At 35.9% G+C, this 5,018-nt stretch overlaps 1 pseudogene across 1 annotated transcript; it reads left to right on the top strand.

Moving 5' to 3' along the window:
• The first annotated feature begins 2,401 nt into the window (after positions 1–2,401).
• On the top strand, positions 2,402–4,570 carry LOC100956757 (annotated as a pseudogene). The gene has a single exon (XR_154743.2). The product of XR_154743.2 is annotated as a 60 kDa heat shock protein, mitochondrial pseudogene (transcript).
• The last annotated feature ends 448 nt before the right edge of the window (positions 4,571–5,018 follow it).

Here is a 5,018-nt window from a genome sequence, read left to right as displayed (position 1 = left end):
TATTTATATTATCAATATGCCTCAAGTTGTAGATATATAATAATAGCCAGAATTTTGCATAATGGAAATGCAAAAGTGAAGTAAGTACAAAGCTGTACACTGCTCTTATGGTCTGCGACTAATCATTCAAAAAATATTAAGATATATATGTGTAATAAAATGGGCAATTTTGAATGTCAGTATTACTTGATCTGGATGTGTTCATGTAGATGAAAGAGAACAAACTGAGAAAAGTCTCTCATTCATTCTCCTATATCAAGTTAACAATTCCCCCTCTTTATAGAATTAATTCATTTGAGTTTTCATATCATAAAAATTATTAAACATTAATTATATGATAGGTCCTATGCTACACCCTATGTATGTAACTGACACAAAAAAAAGTCATGGTGCCTATCATCATGAAGAAGAATTGGAAAAGAGAGACATTAATCAAATTATTATATAAGTTATTGATACATACCCATGCTAAGTGTTATGAAGAACTAGAATGCTGTACTGCCAGAGTGTATGGCAGAGTTCTTGATCTGCTCCATGGCATTGTGAATTCTCTCAAAGAATGAAAGTTGACCTGAATAATAACTCTCCTTAAAGTTGGAAAATAACAATTTATTCTAAGAGCAGACAACAAGTATGGATAGTATAAGACAAAGCAGAAGATGTAAGCAGAAGTGAAACCACATAAGGCTTTGTATATGAAAGTACACGACTTTGTTCTCCAAAGGCTGAAAAGCACCTGAGGCCTCCTAAGCAAGGAAGAAAAACAGGATGAAATCTTAGCTTTTAAAATATTACTTTGGTGGTAATATGCACAAAGGATTGGAGTGGAGTAACAGTGAATGTGAAGAAACAAATCAGAAAACTCAGAAATCAAGCCTTGTAAAATAGATGCCACGTTTAAGAGATATATTTAGAAATGAGAGTTTAAAGAAGAGATTGAATATTGGGGTCAGCAAAGCATTATTTCATATTTCTAGTTTATACACCTAGACTATTGAGAGAGGAAACACTGGAAGAAGAACTGGTAATTTTTTTTGTACAGATTGATTTACTTTCTTCATTTATTCATAATAGTGTTTTGGTGAAGACAAATCAGGCCTTTGGCTTTGGGCTTGTTGAGTTTGAGGTATACATGGCATGTCTAAGTGGAGCTGTTCAGTAAGTAATTTTATAGACAGGTTTGCAACCCCAGTAAAATTATCTTGGGCTAAAAATGTGAATTTGAAATGTATTGGTAGTTGGTAATGGAAGCTATAGACTTGGAGGTGAGAGCAGAGTGAGAGGAGGGCTTAGAATCTATGGTGAGAAACTTGAACAGTTGAGGTCAAAAAGCTAAGAGCTGATTAAAGAGTTAGTATAACCAAGAGGTTGTTTTGTTACAGAGACAAAGGAAAGGAAATGCTTGAAGAAGGAAGAATTAACCAAAATTAAAAAAAAAAAGAAGAAAACCTGATAAGACAGTTTGGCAATTTTTTTTTTTTTAATGGAGGTTTTTTTCCCTGTGCAAAATGAGGTCAATAACTCTAAGGGCTGAGAAAAAGTCTGACATGAATTTGACAATGCAGATGTCAAGGAAAGTTCTGTTTTTATTTTTGTTTGTAGGTTGGTGTGAGATATTTAAGGATTTAAAATTCTGATGATAATGATCCAAGTAAGAGGGAGAGTGTGCTGAGAATAGTAGGATATTGGTATGTATTTTGTATCCACTGTGATTTTTCATTTCCATTTCTAAAGAGAAAAGACAAGTCTTGCCAGTTGCTTCAAGGACATTGATCCTGCTTTTCAGACTCTTGTTTGCCATGAAGAGTGAGTTCCTTGAGAGGATTCTTTTATAGGGAGAGAAAATGATGGGAGAGGTCAAATATCCTAATGTATTAAGTGGGGGAGGTAAACAGGATTATATAGCTGGTATATGTGGCTTTTAGAAATCTTACCAATTGTTCCTCAGATAGATATTTTAGAATTTGTGTAGGTAGAGGGTGATAGATTTTCAAGGTCCTATAGACTATTGCCAGAAGGTTATGAGAACAAGAAAGTGAAGGAGCTTGGTAATTACGGCCAGAGAAGGAGTATACTACCAACTAGTCATTTTGCTGTTTCTCACCAGAAGTGAAAGTTACTTGTATTCAGTTTGTAGGCTCTAAGAGTAGTTTTTCCTTAAATAGTCATTTGGAGCCTTCAATCTTAGATAAAATTCACCTGTAATTTTTCCTTACATATTTTTTCTACATTAAATCATAGTGTATTTTTAAATTCTGATTATGTTTCAATTTACTCAGTATATTCTTGTTTCTCTTTTCTATTACTTTTGGCCAGCCAGTATTTTTTAGGTTATACTAGGTTTACATTTAAAGATGTGGTCAAGACTTGCCGCTGACAATCTGCCACACGGTGTGCACGCCCTGCCACCGCCCCGCAGAAATGCTTCGATTACCCACAGTTCTTCGCCAGATAAGACCAGCGTCCAGGGCACTGGCTCCCCATCTCACTCGAGCTTATGCCAAAGATGTAAAATTTGGTGCAGATGTCCGAGCATTCATGCTTCAAGGTGTAGACCTGTTCGTCGAGCTGTAGCCGTTACAATGGGGCCAAAGGGAAGAACAGTGATTATTGAACAGAGTTGGGGAAGTCCCAAAGTAACAAAAGATGGTGTGACTGTTGCAAAGTCAATTGACTTTAAGGATAAATATAAAAATATTGGAGCTAAACTTGTTCAAGATGTTGCCAATAAGACAAATGAAGAGGCTGGGGATGGTACCACCACTGCCACTGTGTTGGCACAGTCTATTGCCAAGGAAGGCTTTGAAAAAATAAGCAAAGGTGCTAATCCAGTGGAAATCAGGAAAGGTGTGATGTTAGCTGTTGATGCTGTCATTGCTGAACTGAAGAAGCAGTCTAAACCTGAGGAAATTGCTCAGGTTGCTACGATTTCTGCAAATGGCAACAAAGAAATTGGCAGCGTCATTTCTGATGCAATGAAAAAGGTTGGAAGAAAAGATGTCATCACAGTAAAGGATGGAAAAACACTGAATGATGAATTAGAAATTATTGAAGGCATGAAGTTTGCTATATTTCTCCATATTTTATTAACACGTCAAAAGGTCAGAAATGTGAATTCCAGGATGCCTATGTTCTATTAAGTGAAAAGAAAATTTCTAGTATTCAATCATACCTGCTCTTGAAATTGCCAATGCTCACCATAAGCCCTTGGTCATAGTTGCTGAAGATGTTGATGGAGAAGCTCTAAGCACACTTGTTTTGAATAGGCTAAAAGTTGGTCTTCAAGCTGTAGCAGTCAAAGCTCTGGGTTTTGGTGATAATAGAAAGAACCAGCTTAAAGACATGGCTATTGCTACCGGTGGTGCAGTGTTCCGAGAAGAGGGGTTGACCCTAAATCTTGAAGATGTTCAGCCTCATGACTTAGGAAAAACTGGAGAGGTCATTGTGACCAAAGGTGATACCATGCTCTTGAAAGGAAAAGGTGACAAGGCTCAAATTGAAAAACATATTCAAGAAATTGTTGAGCAGTTAGAGATTACAACTAGTGAATATGAAAAGGAAAAACTGAATGAACTTCTGGCAAAACTTTCAGATGGAGTAGCTGTGCTGAAGGTTGGTGGAACAAGTAATGTTGAAGTAAATGAAAAGAAAGACAGAGTTACAGATGCCCTTAATATCATAAGAGCTGCTGTTGAAGAAGGCATTGTTCTCGGAGGGGGCTGTGCCCTGCTTTGGTGCATTCCTGCCTTACACTCATTAACTCCAGCTAATGAAGATCAAAATATTGGTATAGAAATTATTAAAAGGACACTCAAAATTCCTGCAATGACCATAGCTAAGAATGCAGGTGTCGAAGGATCTTTGATAGTGGAGAAAATAATGCAAAGTTCTGCAGAAGTTGGTTATGATGCTATGATTGGAGATCTTGTGAATATGGTGGAAAAGGAATCATTGATCCAACAAAGATTATAAAAACTGCTTTACTGGATGCCGCTAGGGTGGCTTCTCTGTTAACTACAGCAGAAGTTGTAGTCACAGAACTTCCTAAAGAAGAGAAGGACCCTGGAATGGGTGCAGTGGGTGGTATGGGAGGTGGCATGTTCTAATTCCTAGAATAGTGCTTTACTATTAATGAACTGTGACAGGAAGCTCAAGGCAGTGTTCCTCACCAATAACTTCAGAGAAGTCAGTTGGAGAAAGTGAAGAAAAGGCTGGCTGATGTTTAAGCAAATCACTATAACCATCAGTAACTGGTTTCAGTTGACAAATATAATGGTTTACTGCTGTCATCCATTGTCCATGCCTACAGATAATTTATTTCGTATTTTTGAATAAAAAGACATTTCTACATTCCTGATACTGGGTGCAAGAGCCATATACCAGTGTACCGCTTTCAACTTAAATCACTGAGGCATTTTTACTACTGTTCTGTTAAAATCAGAATTTTAGTGCTTGCCATCACCAGATGAAAAGTTAATAAGCAGCCTTTCTGTGGAGAGTAAGAATAATTGTGTATAAAGTAGGGAAATATACAATTGTGTGACAACCTTTGTGTAATAAAAATTTGTTTAAAGTTAAAAAAAATAAAGATGTAGTCATTTATCTTTCATCATTATTATAGTTATTATTGTTTTATTGATGCTGTGTTGCTAATAAGCAGAAAAGAGATGTTTAGTGCCTAGAACTAGCTAAACTCTAAAGAGCTGACTTCCAATGTTGTTCTCTGATTGCGCACATGATCCCTTAATTTTGTAGTTAATAATTTTATATGTTTATTTAACGCTAGATCATGAACCTTATTTTTGGTGTTCCAAAATTCAGAAGCTGATCATGATACATTCAGTATCATGATACATACACTTATCAATGCAAATGTAATTAAGGAGGATTCAAAACACCAACTCCAATAATTTTATATATTAAACAGGAAATTTATAGACTTATATTCTATGTTATATAGTTTGTAATTAGATTTCTTCATGAGTCTCAGTAATTCTGGAATTAAGTGTATGTTTAAT

This window comes from Otolemur garnettii, unplaced genomic scaffold (assembly GCF_000181295.1).
Source record: "Otolemur garnettii isolate 467f Iridium unplaced genomic scaffold, OtoGar3 scaffold00195, whole genome shotgun sequence".
NCBI lineage: Eukaryota > Metazoa > Chordata > Mammalia > Primates > Galagidae > Otolemur > Otolemur garnettii.
This window is presented reverse-complemented; position numbering and strand designations above follow the sequence as displayed.